This window comes from Pseudorca crassidens, chromosome 10 (assembly GCF_039906515.1).
Source record: "Pseudorca crassidens isolate mPseCra1 chromosome 10, mPseCra1.hap1, whole genome shotgun sequence".
Taxonomy (NCBI): domain Eukaryota; kingdom Metazoa; phylum Chordata; class Mammalia; order Artiodactyla; family Delphinidae; genus Pseudorca; species Pseudorca crassidens.
In genome coordinates, this window is record NC_090305.1 from 33,024,813 (window position 1) to 33,042,654 (window position 17,842).

At 39.9% G+C, this 17,842-nt stretch overlaps 1 protein-coding gene across 5 annotated transcripts in view; it reads right to left on the reverse strand.

The window, feature by feature from the left end:
• BICRAL (BICRA like chromatin remodeling complex associated protein) overlaps nucleotides 1-17,842 on the reverse strand; it is a 105,273-nt gene that overhangs the window by 60,550 nt on the left and 26,881 nt on the right. The gene's annotated exons all lie outside the window — the stretch shown is intronic.

A 17,842-nucleotide genomic window follows, 5' to 3' on the forward strand; every position in this document is an offset into this window, starting at 1 on the left:
TGTTTGGATGTACATTTTTGCAATGCAAAGATGCTGAAGGTGCTGCCAGATGCACAGGATGGTAGCAGCAAGCTGCCAATTTCAACAGTGCAGAAAAGATACTCTTCACTATCACCAAAGATACCAAAGAATGCCCTGAGAGAGGAAGGTGAAGTATAACCTAGTTTTCTGCAAGCTTAGTAGAGGGCAACAGAAATGCATTTTACAATTAAAAAAACCTGACACTGCAGTGGAAAAGCCCATCAACATTCTCCACCTTGGACCAGAGTGAGATACAAAGGTAAGTTTCATCTGATAAACATGCAACAGTCCTTTCTGGAAAGCTTAGTCAAAATTCACATCTTTATTCTCCCAAATGTCCACTGTAGAAAATAGCCACATAATCATTTACTTTTCTAGTTTTTACATGAATGCTTGGAATTGAACAGACATGTAAATTAACACCTTTTTCTATACTCACTTCTGGGCTATCCTGCTATAGATTATTGAACCTTCATATAAGAGTCAAGTAACTTAGAAACAGCCTCTGGTGATCTAAGAATAAAACACTATGTTTCGTTTTTAAGGCCAGCTCAGTGTAATTAAAAAAAATTTTTTTGGACTTAAAACCACATCATTCTGAAGTGGCAGTCACATGTGCTAGAAGCAAGTGATGTCGGGAAACTGCGTAACTGGTTTCGAACACAGTCCCAACTTCAGAGAGATTTGTGCCACAACACAACCCTTTTCCTTAGGAAAGAGGTGAAGACTTTTCATTTAGTTTGACCCTCTTCTATCACTTCTGGGTCATTTAAAATAGGATAGATCCATAGCTCTATTACCGCCATTATTCAGTATCGTTCTTTTGAACAAATTAGAATAAATTTTTTTTGCTTCATTATGTCTTCATAGTCTTGCTTTTAGAACACCTTATTTACCTCTCTAAATATTTAAGTTCTTCAGTTTTGCTTCACCTAGTAAAATTATTTTTCTATGAAGGTTTGTCATTATTTAACTTTTTCTTAAACTTCTAATGAAAGCTTGCAAATTTTGTTAATGAGTCTCATATCATTAATATCATAATTTTTCTTTAACAAATTACATTAAAATAGCATGGGGCTTCCCTGGTGGCGCAGTGGTTGAGAGTCCGCCTGCCCATGCAGGGGACGCGGGTTCGTGCCCCGGTCTGGGAAGATCCCACATGCCGCGGAGCGGCTGGGCCCGTGAGCCATGGCCGCTGAGCCTGCGCGTCTGGAGCCTGTGCTCCGCAACAGGAGAGGCCACAACAGTGAGAGGCCCGCAAACCGCAAAAAAAAAAAAAAAAAAAAAAAAAAAGCATGATATATTAAGCAGAACTGTAATTTATCATACTCATGAATGATAATGAGGGCTTGATTCAATGATCATTTATTTATTAAAATAAGCCTGTGATGGAAGGGCAGGGTAGAGGGTTAAAGAAAACACAAAAAAAAGCCCCACACAAGTGTGTAATATGTCCCAGCTCTCAAGTAGCTGATAATCTTATTGGAAAGGCAAGACAGCTACATCTGAAATAATCTTCCAAACTGTAGTAAGCATTATCAATGTGCATGAAAATAAACATATACTAGCATGGATATTTACAGTAACATTAAGCCCTTTTTACAATTAATGATTCTTGCTATTATTATTACTATTACCTATTAAAAATATAGATTAAATTAATATTATTAATATACCAAGGCGTATGATATGATAAAAACTGTAGTGGCAGCTAACATTCACTAAGCGCCTTCCCTCTGCCACACACTTTACACAGTCCTAATCCTTCTAATACAATCCTGCCAGGTATGTATTATTATCCCTATTTTTAGAGAGAATGTAAGACAGTTGCCCAACATTGCAGTTTGTAAGCAGCGAGACAGAAGTTTGAATTCAAATCTCTAATTCCCAAGCCCATGCTTCTCATCTCTGTGGGTGGAAACAGGATTTTTGGAAGGTCTGATTTCTGTAAATGTTTCCCATGCCAAAAAACAGCAGTTGAGAATCTTAAAACACTTTCTCCCACAGCAGAAAACCTCATTATTCCATCAATTACAATTCTAAAATTTTAAATCAACTTATTATAAGGTATTTTTGCTGAGAAAAGTGAAGCACATTATTGTAAATCTATCACTATAAAAAGTAGGGAGGGATTTCCCTGGTGGTCCAGTGGATGAGACTCCGACTCCCAATGCAGGGGGCCCGGGGTTCAAGCCCTGGTTGGTGAATGCATGCATGCCGCAACTAAGAGGCCTCATGCTACAACTAAGAAGTCCACATAATGCAACGAAGATCCTGGTGCCACAGTTAAGACCCAGTGCGGCCAAAATAAATAAATAAAATAAGTAAATAATTATATTAAAAAAGTAGGGAGAAATATAAGTAAGGAGAAATACACTGGCACCGGCTTCGAGAAAAGGAGCTGTGGGAGCATCGTAGCTGAGAGCAGCACTTTAGTCTTTTCCATGTAAGACTTCAGGGAAAGGAGTCCTTTAAACAAAAAAGGCTGGCAGAGGTTCCATAATGAAATAACTTTGGGAAGCGTAACATATCACATACCCGTCTCAGTAATTCATGATATACATCAGACCTCCTGCTTTTTATTTATTTATTTTTAAAGTCCTTCCTTCCTTCCTTCCTTCCTTCCTTCCTTCCTCCCTTCCTTCCTTCCTTCCTTCCTTCCTCCCTTCCTTCCTTTCTTCCTTTCTTTCTTTCTTTCTTGGCTCTTTGTTGTGGTGTGCAGGCCTCTCTCTAGTTGTGGCATGTGGGGTTTCTCTCTGTAGTTGTGGCGTGCAGGCTCCAGGGCGCGTGGGCTCTGTAGTTTGTAGCAGGCAGGCTCTCTCGTTGAGGCATGCCAGCTCAGTAGTTGTGATGCGTGCGGGCTTAGCTGCCCCGTGTCATGTGGGATCTTAGTTCCCCGACCAGGGATTTAACCCGCGTCCCCTGCATTGGAAGGCGGATTCTTTACCACTGGACCACCAGGGAAGTCCCCAGACCTCCTGCTTTTTAAAAGTCACTGTTTCCCACACTGACTTTGCCACAGAACCCTCCATTCTCTCCCAACTCCACTCCCAACACCTATTAACTCCCGTGGGTCTAGAGCAGCACAGCTGTCCAATAGAAACACCATGAGTCACAAGTGAGAGCCACACATGAGATTCAAAATGTTCTAGTAGCTAAATTTTTTTTTTTTTTTTTTTTTTTTTTTTTTGCGGTACGCGGGCCTCTTACTGCTGTGGCCTCTCCCGTTGCAGAGCACAGGCTCCGGACGCACAGGCTCAGCGGCCATGGCTCACAGGCCCAGCCGCTCCGCGGCATGTGGGATCCACCCGGACCAGGGCACGAACTCGTGTCCCCTGCATCGGCAGGCGGACTCTCAACCACTGTGCCACCAGGGAAGCCCTAAACTTTTTAAAGTGTAATTTGTTGTAATATACAGTTAATCCTTGAACAATGTAGGTTTGAACTGCGAGGGTCCACTTATACACAGGTTTTTTTTTTCCCAATACATTTACAAATATATACATGTAGAACATCATGAGCAAGACTTGTATGGAAGTGGATAGCCTCTCCTTACATAGGCATAAGGTGAGTGATATTTAATACAAAATTAACAGTGCTTGTTTTCTTACTGTTTTATAACTTTGCTTTCAAAGAATTACATTACTGTGGGACTTCCCTGGTGGTCCAGTGGTTAAGGCTCCGTGCTGCCAATGCAGAGGGCGCAGGTGTGATCCCTGGTTAGGGAACTAAGATCCCACATGCTGTGCGGCAAGGCCAAAAAATTTTTTTAAAAAAAGGAATTACATTACTGTAAAGTATGCCTCTTTCTCTCGTAATCGGAGACCTGCATATCAGCCTATCATAATAGGTAAGTGGTTTTTTAGAAAAATATAACAATGTTTCCAATACTGTATTATGAATATGACTGTAATACTATATGCCATAAACATTTTATAATGAATGATTCATTCATTCATTCATTTTATAATGATTCATTCATATAATGATTCATTCAGCCCACAGAGGCTGGGCTACTGTGAAGCAATCGTACAGGCCACCATAAAGCAATCATATTGCTGCTTTTTCTTTACCAATGCATGAATCACTATACCCATACATAAATATAAATTTCTTTTTCACATTATCTTTTCATTTTTGATGTCTAGTGTTAGAGATACATGTAACATCTATAGTGTTTTGTATTATATAAGACAATATTGATGTAGGTACTGACAAGACAATTCATCTTGTAAACAGACGTCATAAACTTAATGGTATGGATATATGCAGTATAGTACTCTAAATAATGTATTTTCTCTTCTGTATGATTTTCTTTTCTTTTCTTTTTTTTTTTTTTTGCCTCGCTGCGTTACCTGATCAGGGATTGAACCCGAGCCCTCCGCAGTGGAAGTACAGAGTCCTAACCACTGGACCACCAGAGAATTCCCCCGTGTATGATTTTCCTAAAAACCTTTTCTTTCTTCTTGCTTACTTTTTTTGGTAAGAATTCAGTATATAATAAGTATAACACACCAAATATACGTTAATTGACTGTATGTTATCAGTGAGGCTCTGTTCAACAGTAGGCTATTATTTAAGTTTTGGGGGGAAAAAAAGTTATATGTGGATTTTTGACTGCATAGGGGGTTGGTGCTCCTAACTGTCACATTGTTCAAGGGTCAACTGCGTTTTATTTTGTCCAGAATACCCAAAAGCTATTTTGGAAAAAATTAAAAAAAAATTTATTTAGTATTTATTTAATCATTTCAACATGTAATTAATATAAAATTAATGAGATATTTTACATACTTTTTCTCATACAAAGTCTTCAAAATCTGGTGTGGACTTTATACTTAGAGCACATCACAACTGGCGCATTTCAGGCACTAATAGTCGTCTGTGGTTAGTGCCCCCCATACTGGACAGCTCCCATCTAGAGACTTTTATAGAACTTAGTTTAGGAAAAACACTGGCCTAGAGGCTCATTTCCCCTTGTTAGCCTGTATGGACAGCCACAAGGTGGAAATCTTTAAGATTTAAGAACAGTTAAAGAGGTATGAATAATATTTACCCTAATTATTTACATATGGTTTCCAAGAGGTTTTGTTTGTGGGATTTTTTTATGGAAGGGGAGGATGAAGGGAAGGGAGTTGCCATAACCCTTGTTTTCACCAGATTACAACCCCCTACACACACACACACACACACACACACACACACACACACACACACAGATATAATTTGGAAAAGGAAAAAAGTTGAATATTAAGTATCAGTTCCAAAGATAACCCTAGTCTAGCCATTGGACTGAAATAATCCTAATCTTCTCTAAGAAGCAAAGTTAATTTCACATGCTTCTTACATATTTAAAGACTTTAATATATATTTCTAAAAATAAGTTTCTTCTATAGCACAGGGAACTCTATTCAATATTCTGTGATAAAGAATATGAAAAAATATATATATGTATAACTGAATCACTTTGCTGTACAGCAGAAATTAACAATATTGTAAATCAACTATACTTGAATAAAATAAATTTTTAAAATAAGTTATTTCTTCATGTTTGTGTAAAATGATCTTAAATACATGAGAAAAAGATCCAATAGTAAATTATTTGAGGAAAAAGCAAACAAACACTGCTAAAAAGAAACTAAAACTGATGCTGAGAGCTCATGAACCAGGTACTCCCACATAAGCCTCACAGCTGACAAACAGACCCACTTTTACAAACAGGGAACTTGCTGTAGGCTCTCAATCACCTGGGAGCTTGTTAAAAATCCAAATTCTCAGGCCCACCCCAGACCTACTAGGCCAGGAATTCAGGGGGTGTTAAACAAGCCATCCAGGTAATCCTGAGGCACACTCATGTTTGAGAACCACTACATCAACACAGAACTAGTATTTAAACCCAATCTGTCTAACTCCAAAAGCTATATATTTTTTAGAAGTTTTTTGGGGCCTTTCTTGGAGAGGGGGCTGAGAATTTTTGTGTGTATGTGTGGTAAAATACACATAACATAAAATTCATCATCTTAACCATTTTTAACTGAACACTTCAGTGGTATTAAGTACCTTCACACTGTTGTGCAACCATCGCCACCATCCATCTCCAGAAGTCTTTTCATCTTGCAAGCCTGAAACTCTGTACCCATTATATGCTAACTCTCCCTTTCCCCTCCCCCCAGCGCTTGGCAACCACCATTCTACTTTCTGTCCCTATGAGTTTGACTACTGTAGGTAACTCATATAAGTGGAACCCAGTTTCACCCAACAGCCTCAACGGCAGAAAGTTTGGAAAGTACAGAAATGCATAAAGAAGAAAATGGAGATCACTTATGATTCCACTGCCTATAGCAGTAACTGCTGTGGACTGAATTGTGTCCCCCACAAAACTCATGTTGAAACCCTAAGCTCTAATGTGACTGGATTTAGAGACAGGGTCTCTAGGAAATAATTAAGGTTAGATGAGTTCACAAGGGTAGAGCCCTAATCCAATAGGGCTGGCGATCTTATAAGAAGAGGAAGAGAGTCCAGAGCTCCTGTGAGGACAGCAAGAAGGTGGCAATCTGCAAACCAGGAAAAGGGCCTTCCCCAGCCAACGAACTACCTGGCACCCCAATCTTGGACTGCCCAGCCTCCAGAACTGTGAGAAAATAAGTTTCTGCTGTTTAAACCACACAGTCTATGGTACAGTTGACCCTTGAACAGCTCAAGGGTTGGAGCTCTGACCATCTGTGCAGTCGAAAATCCACATATAACTTTATAGTCAGTTCTCTACATAGGCAGTTACTCTGCATCTGCAGACTCAATCAACTGTGGATCATGAGTACTGTAGTAGGTATTCCGTGAAAAAAAAAAAATCCGTGCATAAGTGGACCCATGCAGTTCAAACCCATGTTGTTCAAGGGTCATCTGTATTCTGTTATGGCAGCCTGAGCTAATACTTTGGAACATACTTTTTCAATCTTTTTCTTTAGTATATTTTTATTTTTTAAAGTATGTTTTATATTTAAACGAAATCAAAGCCCATATGCCTTTTTTCACTTTCCCAGCATTTTCTAAACCTCCATTCTGCAGACCAGTGATCAGCAGGACACTGATTTTTGGAAAGTGGGTTTTAGAGTGACATCAGGCTTCTACTGCTAAATTTCTCAGTCTTTTCTATACTAAACTGAGAATGTCAAGATGGGAATTTGTTATATTTGGTCTCTAAGTGTTTGAGGGGAGAGCTCTGTATTACATCCCCTGCTGTTCTGATAAAAGTATACCACTGGACAACTAACAGGAATTTCAAGGGGCATTGCCTAGTCTTGGAAAGCAATACTGACTGACAGAAATAATTCACTTAAGACAAAAAGTCAATTTCATTTTCTAAAGGAGCCATTCACTCATTCATTCACTATTAGCAAACTAGTCTAATTAAACACTGCTTTAACATTTTTTTATAACAATAATTTTAAAAAGTAGTGATGGTTAAGCTCCAAATTAGTGAGGCACTGTTAACTCTTTGTATGCATGGTCTCACTTAATCCTGGCAAACTTCCTCTGCAAATCCTCAAGCCAGAGAAACTAAGGCACATGCCCCCAGAGAGGTTACATAATTTACTGGAGACAGCACAGAAAGGAAAAGAGCCAGGATTGGAACACAGATCTGTCTCGTTCCAAGGCTATTATTAACTACAATGCTTCTTTCTCTCTTAGTCAAATAACTGCCTTGCTTGAAAAACTTTATGATTTTTTTGTACGTAAAGAAAAATTCAAATACTTTGGCCTTGCATTGAGTGCAGTTCACAAACTGTTATCCCAATGTCCCATCCCAGCCTTCCTTCTTTTCTCTCTCGTCTTTGAGAAACTTCTCACTTCATCCAACGAAGATTCCCCACTGTCTTGCCCCTCTTATATACTTCTCACTTAATTTCTTTCTTTCCCACCTAAATTCCTCTGCTTTGCCGTCTTCTCCTGGTCAACAAATGCCTTAGGTTCCAGTTCAAATTTAATTTTTTATGTGACCCTTCATTGCTCACTCTCTCACGCCCCACATCCCATCCATCAAGAAATCCCATCGGCTATACCTTCAAAACAGATCCAGAATCCAACCACACACCACCTCCACTGCTACCTCCCTAGTCCAAGCCGTCATCACCTCTCATCTGGCCTCTCTGCTCTCCCTCTTTTACCCCCTGCATCTATTCTCACCACAACCTCCTAAGCAATACCTTTAAAACATAAATCAAAACCCTCCAATGAATCCCCATTTTTCTCATGGTAAAAACCAAACTCCTTTTCTATGTTCAATTGTGAATAACCATTGAGTAAACAATGGCCCCCACCCCCACCCCCAAACCTCTCTGACTTCTTTCTGATTCTAGCCCTTGCTGACTTCCCAGGCCTAGAACTCACCAGTCATGCTCATGCCTCAGGCCCTTTGCACTGGCTGCTCTCTGCCTGGAATGTCATTCTTTAAGATAAGGCTCACTCCTTACTTCTTTCAACTCTCTGCCCCGAGGATCATGACCTACCAGTGACCACCTTCCCATCCCCGCAGCATTCCACATCTTCCTTGTCTTGCTTTATTTTTCTCCCTATAACTTACAAGTTTACCTAGGTATGCTGTCTGTCTTCTCATGAGAGTCGTGCTCATTGAGGCATCTTGGAGCCTAGAATGGCACCTGGCACATATTAGGTACTCAATAATATTTGCTGAATGAGTGAATGGATGGACGCGCTCACACACTTCGGTCAAAGGCTCTCTCTCCTTTGCTCTCTCATTTGGCACTTATCACATGCTGCTGTGTACTTTTCTGCATGTACTTATTATCCACCCACCTAGATCACATGTTCCTGTACCCTCCAAGTGCCCTGCACAAAATTAGCATTTAATAAATATTTGATGATCAATTATCAGTGCAGTGCCTTTTTCTTTCCAAATAGTTACAGTAATAACTTTTCAAAACATGACATTCCATTTAGAAAAGAAACATTCTGGAAAGGAAGAAAAACACCAGAATATTTTTATTTATTTATTTATTTTTGGCTGTACCACGTGGCTTATGGGATTTTAGTTCCCCAAACAGGAGTTGAACCCAGGCCCTCGGCAGTGAGAGCACCGAGTCCTAACCTCTGGACTGCCAGAAAATTTCCAGAATATTTTTAACTTTAAATTAATCTTAGGGCTTCCCTGGTGGCGCAGTGGTTAAAAGTCCGCTTGCCGATGCAGGGGACACGGGTTCGTGCCCCGGTCTGGGAAGATCCCACATGCCGCGGAGCGGCTGGGCCCGTGAGCCATGGCCGCTGAGCCTGCGCGTCCGGAGCCTGTGCTCCGCAACGGGAGAGGCCACAACAGTGAGAGGCCAGCGCACCGCAAAAAAAAAAAAAAAAAAAAAAATCTTAAAAGGGTGGAAAATATTTTAAAGGTATATACATACAACGCATATACATATACCAAATCCATGTCATGTTCTGAAAATAAATTATTTGCTTTGTGCCTTTCATGTATATTATATCCTGAAGACATACTTGAGAGTCAAGCTCAAGGTAACATTTGGATAGTAAGGTAATTTGGAACATAGAACATATTTTAAATAATGAGTTGAGAACTTATGTAATGTGTGACAAAAATAAAAGGTTAATGTCAAATAGGTTTTATGTCACATTTTTTGACACAATATCAGTTTTAGTTGGGGAGCATCTAATTGTAATGAAAATGTGTTTATTAAACAATTTAAGTTTACATGTATGTATAGAACTAAAGTATTCGTTTACATGAAGACTTTAACACATCTCTGTATATTGTTCATTTTGTGCTGCATATCCAATGTGCACATTTCTGAAAAACAGTTTAGACAACTTTTTAACATTAGATGCAGATCTTTTCAGTCATCTTGACTATAGCACATGCACTATTCTCTTTGTGAGTATTGGTGGGGAAGACATGTAAACAGACCCCTGCAAGACTTATGGTGATTTCTTAATTGATTATTTATCTCATTTAACCTTAGAACCTTAACATGACAGTGCAAATGAAAAAAGAATGTACAGTAATAATATGGTACTCATAAAATATATTAAAAAGATAAGGAAATCTTCTCCGGTATGCACAGGTTTTCACATGGCACAATGTCCATTTTACATTTCTAGGTAAGTTAAGGCCCTCTCCACTCCTCTTTTTCAAACACAGTTCACCAAATTTCATTTTTCTTTGATTATTCTCTTTGGACATTTACTTTCAGATTGTTTTACCTACGTAATATATGCTGTAACAGAAAATAATTCTAAGTATACATGTGACATAAAAATCAGACTAATGAAGAGAAACAAGTAAAATAGTTTTAAAACTTTGGGGAAAAAAAACCCCAACAAAGCTAGAGGAGCAAAGAATTAGGGCAGTAGCTCGAGGGAGAAGTGAGCTCAAAAAAAAAGAAATCAGTTATTCTTTACCTTGTAAATTAGACCAGTAAAGTGAAAAAAAAAAACTAAAATAAATAAATAAGCAAGCAAGCGATCCTGAGGTTTATGGATAGAGGTAGCTCCAAACATCTCTAGGTGTAAATCTACATCTTTTAAGTATGATCACACCTAGAGAAAAGAGGCTGGACTCTCATGATCTTTCCAATCCTGATTCTCACAGATCTGGAGAATCAGAATACAAATAGGTCAGTTTATTCTTACTTCCTATTCCTAAATATATTTCTTTGCACTTCTAGGAAGTATCAGAGTTAAAAAATCTAAATGTAGCAGCATTCATTTTTATTTTAAATCCTAGGAGAAATACTTCCAAGTTAAAACCACACAATCGAAAACTTTTACTCTCAGTAATCAGGAGAAAATAATCTGATTTTTTTTGTGTGTGTGGATAACAGTCTCTACACATGGAATGAGTTATTTCTAAATCTGAAGACATTTCTCCACATTAAAAAAAAATCTATTTTTCTACTTCGCAGGTTAGGTCCAGTTTAAAAAACTAAACTTTGCTCTAGAAAACTTTCTTTGACAGTAATTTAAATTTTGTATGTAATACCTTTGTTTGCCAAACACAGATATAAAGATTTTAAATTTAATCTCTCAATATGGCATCCAGGTTTCTCCAGCTCTACTACTTATTGAGAAATGACTACTGAAAATAATTATAAACTATCCTAAGTTATTTTATATTCATAAAACTTTCGTGTATATTACACTAAAGCTAAACATTCAACAACTATGGCTTTTTTTTTTTTTTTTTAATTCAGGGGAAATGCTTAGGGCTTTAAAAATTATTGCTAAAAATCAAATGATGGGGCTTCCCTGGTGGCACAGTGGTTGAGAGTCCGCCTGCCGATGCAGGGGACACAGTTTCGTGCCCCGGTCTGGGAAGATCCCACATGACACTGAGCGGCTGGGCCCGTGAGCCATGGCCGCTGAGCCTGCGCGTCCGGAGCCTGTGCTCCGCAACGGGAGAGGCCACAACAGTGAGGGGCCCGCGTACCTCAAAAAAAAAAAAAAATCAACTGATGGTGGTGGCCCTAACACTGTAAAATATTATTCGAAGGAGAGCTGAATACCAACTGTACAATAAAAACCAAGAAATCGGATAAATAAACTGATTATCTTTTTTAAAAAATTACAATAAAAATCTGAAATCACTGCAAGCAACTGTTAAAGATGGGTGATTTTAATACATACAACAGCAGTCTTAACATTCCTTAGTTATGTTCAAAATATTTAGTCTACATAACAAATTTTGAAAGTCTCTCCCATATGACATTTACCACAAGATAATGAAATTCTTCATCTCCCCAAATTAGGCTTACCACTAGTAATAGTGAGAGGGCTGGTTCTCACTGGGAAAGAAGGAAAATTCAGGTTAGCTCTGGGAGCCTTGCATGAACTCATGCACTACCTCAGACTGTTCAGGGACCAACTTAACGATCAAGAGCTGTAGGTCAGCCCCAGTGAACTAAAAAATCCACAGTAAGAATGTTTCATCATCTTTTATTACTGTTGTCCATCAGGGCTCAGCTTTCTCATAGGGTCAAAAAGAAAAGGAAAAAATCCTTCTGACACGTTATTTTACTGGCCTTATATTCAACCTACAGTATGGCCTCTTTAAAAGAATGTTTCCTTAAAGCGAATCACACTTTGTACGTTTTAAATCCAAATCTGTACTTTGATTACACTGACAACATTCCAAGCAAGGGAACAACTTGAGCTGTACCATATCATGTTTAATTAAGGTTCTAAGTGTTCTTTTTTCCAATTAGGATTTTTGCTAAGTGAAAGATATGATTCATAATCCCTGATTGCTCCCAAGTATAGAGCTTGGGAGCAATACTATGCATGTCTGACTCACCACACTATGCAAATAAAAAACTGAATTATCTGCAGAAGGAGCAGAATAACTGCTCTGACCTAAAATTTGACTATCGACATAAGATTCTGGGTTAAGATTCTGGGTTTTTTGATCACCACTTTTATTTATCAATAAAACAGTACTTTTCCCTATTCGTCCTATTGAAACAAAGGTCATCCAATTTTAATTTTAAAACCTCAAAATGTTTAACTAGTAGGCAGTCATTTATAGATAAAATCTTATACATGGGCTTAATACTAAGGGCAAAATGTATCGTGCATGGACATGCAGTATATATTCAACTCCCAGCTCTACCGCTTAGTAATGTAACCTTGGGCAAGTTATTTATCATTTCTAAACCTCAGTTTCATTACTTATAAAATGGAACAAACCTACCTACAGGGTGTTGTCAGAATTTAATAATACTAAACACCCGTCAGGGCCCGAAATAATGTTAAGGTTTAACAATATTCTTTCTCCTTTCCCCCATTTTCTTTCTTGTGAAAATGTTACAGTCACAGGTTGGGACACCTGTGACACATGTTTAATTTCTGATGCTACAAGGAAGCACCCTGGATTTCAGATGAACTGAAATAAGCCTTTCCTAGAAAGGCAATACCGTTCATACCTCATTCCCTCACATTTAGGATTTTTATTTCAGGTAATATGAATGTTCAATGTGTTTGCAAGATAAGCCAAAGAACCCACAAAAACAGAAAATGTTCAATTTTCCAACTTTATTAAAAAGAAATTTATAATTAAATAACAACTATATAAAGTTGATTAGGATTACAGGGAAGGGGAACCTGGGTTTCAGATCTGGTACAGTGAGGTCTCAGGATCTTTTCCTGAGCGGAAGCACATATGAGGTAAGGGGGAAAAAAGATCAGGCTGCCTCTCCCCAAGACCTCTTTCTTCCACGTTCCCAAACTGGGTATGTTGCCAGCCCTGAGCACTTGTGAACTGCACTACACGTGGGCAAGCCACCCCAGCAGAGCCGCCTCCTGGGCCCATCTCCATTCAGCGAGGTACCACTTACAAGGTTTCCCTTTTAGGGCTTTCAAGTCCACACCTCCTTCCTTCTCTGTCAGCTCTCCCACTTCACATTCATTTAACATCCACCCCCCACCCCCCCGCTTTCTGCTAGCCCCCTCACCCACTGTATTTTCCACTTCCACCCTAGAACATTATTGATCACGAGAGAACCATGCCATGCAGATGGAACTGGTATGTTGCTTAATTCATGTTGCCTCACTGCAGCCAAGTACCATTCCTTTCGTCCACCTTCCCCACATCTGACACATTCCACAAATTTACTCCCCTCAAACTCAAAACCTTTTGCCTCTGCCCCTGACAAATGACCTTGCTATCTTCCCAGGAAAGACCACAGACCTCTATTTTGTTTTGTTTTGTTTTTTTGCAGTACGCGGGCCTCTCTCCGCTGTGGCCTTTCCCGCCGCGGAGCACAGGCTCTGGACGCGCAGGCCCAGCCGCTCCGCGGCACGTGGGATCCTCTCGGACCGGGGCACGAACCCGAGTCCCCTGCATCGGCAGGCGGACTCTCAACCACTGCGCCACCAGGGAAGCCCCAGACCTCTATTTTGAATCCTATCATCTACCCTGCTCTCCTCTTCTCTAATTTTACTTTACTGTTACTTATTCTGTAGGCCATTTGGGGAACAGAGGAACCTTATGAAAAGAATGACAGCAGTCTGAGGAAAGAAGAGAAAGGGAGGTTAGGGAGAGTGCTACAAAGTTCCACTTGGTATTATCTGAATTTAAAAAAAAATGACTTTCCCTGTTTCTCTCCCTTTAATCTGATTTTCCTCTTACCCACAGAGATCACAATGTACTATAAGGCCTTGCTGATTTCTACCTATCTCAAAAATGTTTTTTTCTTTGGTTCCCACCATTCTACTCTAACCTGGGTTGTCTAAGTATTTAGCCAGAAAATGGTTACTAAGTGCCCAGCTTGTTTTAAATGCTATGCTAAAGGCTTAGAATAAGTGCGGGAACAGGGAAACATAAGATTTCATGGTCCTACGCCAGAACCTCTGTGTCTACAGGTGACTGTTATGCCTACTCAAGTTTGGGACCATGATAAGAGGGGATACTGTCTCTTTAGCCTCAATAATTTGAGATATGCTTTCTAAACCTTTCTTCCATAGAAAACATAGTACTTTGCAAATAGTCCAAGGCAGTGTGCAAGTAACATCTGTACCTGCCACAAACCTTTAAATGTTAATTCTTTTTCTTTCTTTTTTCTGGCCGTGCCATGTGGCTTGTGGGATGTTAGTTCACCGACCAGGGATTGAACCTGGGCCCTCCTCAGCGAAAGCACGGAGTCCTAACCACTGCTCTGCCAGGCAATTCCCGAATGCATTTTTTTAAATTGTGGTAAAACATACATAAGATTCACCATTTAAGTGTACAGTTCATTAGCTTTAAGTACATTCACATTGTTGTACAACTGTTGTCACTATCCAGCTCCAGAACTTTTTCATCATCCCCGGCTGAAATTTTCTACCCATTAAGTCACTTTTTATTAACCAAAACTGATTTTCATGGTTAAATTCTTCGCCCCCCACCCTCATTATCCTCTCTTGCTTTCCTACCCAAATAACATCTCAAGGTTCATCACTAATCACACCCTTGCAACCACCCTCAATTCCCTAGCTCCTCTCTTCCTATCACACCTGGGGGGCCAAACGCCAATCTTGGTTGAACTGATCACCTGGCTGCTTTTGCTTCCCTTGTTATAGCTGAACGTTGGTGGCAGAAAACCACACAACTAACTGGGTCGATTGGTTTCACCTTAAATTCAGACCTACCCCCTACCTCCAGCCACTCAATAATGCCCAGCCACCCTATCTGGTGTCTCAGTGAGTTCACTTCCTGCTGTCCAAGGTGAGGTGTCCTCCTCATCTCAAACCATCCACACCCTTTCCTCCTTTACTTTAGGTTGCTGGCCCTGCCTCAGACTTCACTGAGAAAACAGAAGCCACCAGAACAGAGAGCCCTATATTCTATCTCCAATTCCTAAACCTCCTTGCACTTGTGCCAATTTTTTGCCTTCTCTCCTGCTACACTGCAAGATGACTGCAAGTCATCTTGCCCCCACCAAAGGGAAACCCTCTTCTTGTGTTTTCAATTCCTTTTCTCCTTCTGAAGAATTTTGCTCCTTTGGCAGGAATTCCCTGGTGGTCCAGTGGTTAGGACTCGGCGTTTTCACTGCTGGGGCCTGGGTTCAACCCCTGGTTGGGGAACTAAGATCCCACAAGCCGCACAGCGAGGCCAACAAATAAATAAAGAAAGAAAGAATTTTGCTCCTTTGGTAGTCCTATTTCTCTTCTGCATTAGTCTCTCCCTATTAGATATTCTCGCTAGCCTACTTGAAAATGCTCTTCTATTTCCCATCATTTCTTAAAATGCGCTTCCTTGATCACACCTCTCCAACCACTGCTGCGCAGTTTGTCCTCGCTTTACGGGAAAACTTCCCCAACAAGCAGTTTACATTCACTTCACTCCCATTCTCTCAATGCATTCCAACCTGGCTTCCATCCTCATGTGCCACTGAAACTACTTGTCAAGAGAGCCAAATCCAAGTGGAATTTCTCTATCCTCACTGTTTAACTTCTCAACAGTATTTGGCAGAGCAGACCAGTCCTTCTTTTCTTGAAAGGGATAATTCGCTCTCCTGCTTTAATGCTTAACCTTCTCGGTCTACTTTACCCAACCTTTACACACTGGAACTTTAAGGGCTTGATCTTAAGTCTTCCATGATCACAAATGATCTCAACCAGTTCCACGACATACTATCTCTATGATAGTGACTCCCAAAATTTATGTCCACTCCACTCAGCTCAACTTGAATATTCACTGCCTACTCGACTTTCCACTTGGATGTCTCACAAGTTTTTCAAAACCCTAAAAGGTTCTACATAGAACCCACCCCTCACACCTCTCCCTCTCCTAGTCTTCTCTACAAGCAATTGGCACCACCAGCCACCAAAGCTTAGGCCAGGAATCTGAAGGCATCCTTGCTTCCTCCTTCTCTCTCCACAGCCAACCCATGAAGAAAATACTCCTGATTCAACCTCCAAAACATATCTGAAACCCACCATCTACTCTGCTCCATCTCCACTGCCACTGTACTTGTCTAAGATACTATCAGCCTTGAGCTGACCATTGCAATAGTCCCCTAACTGCCCTCTCTGCTTCCTCTCTTGCACCACAGAGCAGCCAGTGATATTTAAAAACAAAAACATATCACTGTCCTAATTAAAGTCCTACAATAGCTTCTCATTTTCATTAAAATCTCAAAACTCCCACAAGCCCTAATAAAAGAGGCCCTGCACTCTCTCTCTCTAGGTCACTGCATTCTCCTCCTGCTTTTCTCTTTTCTAACACCCGCACCCTCTGGGCCTAAAGGTCTTTGCACTTGTTCCCAGGCCAAGAATGTCTCCCCAGCTTTTCACATGGCTAGCACATGCTCATGTGTCAAGTCTCAGCTCAAATGTCACCTTTTCAAAAGGGACACTCCTTGACTCTTACTAGCCAAAACAGCCATTCCCTACAACACACTCTTTTAGACCCAACAGCTTATTAACTTCTTATAAATTTTCTTAACCTGTAATTATCTTGTTTGTGTTTACTTATTTCCTGTTTTTCCCACTATACTATAAAGTCCATGAGGGCAGAGATCTTGTCTGTCTTGAATTTCACTAAAGGCTACTTTAAAATAAAGAAGCTACTCTTTCCCTCTGAGCAGGTTTATTTTAGATTTCCCCTCCTTTCAAGCTTTATTGGATTTTAGTCAAAGAAAATAATTACTCTGGCATTTACCATGAAAAACAAGGGGAGAAAAACCACATGACACAAATACTAGGACTCCACCCACTCACTAGTCTAGACTGGACACAGACTGCACACAGGTATCCAACAGTTTGCCCCTTATAAAACTTTTCAAAATGTAGAAGGACAGAGGAACGTGGATATACACAAAGATAATATAATTTTGACATCTGCATCAAAAATCAAAGTTTCCAACCATTCCCCCTAGCAATCACTAAACACTTTAGAATAAAGAAAATCTTAGAATTTTAGAATAAGGAAAGAAAAGCACAAAATAACTAAAACACATAGTCCTTGCTCCAGAGAAGTTAATGATTTCCTCACTGACTCGGTTCTCATTTTGGTCTGGTTGGCTATTCATTACCTGCTCTGGATGTTTCTTCCTGACCTTCTGTTTCTTTAATGCATACTCTGTTCTTATCAAGTCTCATGTTTAGAATAACTTTCCCATCCTACTTCCCAAAACCCCCAAAAAATACCTTCCCAATTCAAAATCAGAAAGAACCCTTCCTTTCAAGGATTTATCTCTAGGTTTTTATTTCAGGGTATTTCCTACCCTATTCCTAAATTCTGTATCAACCCTAGATTCAATTCTATCAATATTTTTGTTGCATAGCTGTCTTGACTAAACTAGATGGCCCGGCTAGACCTAGA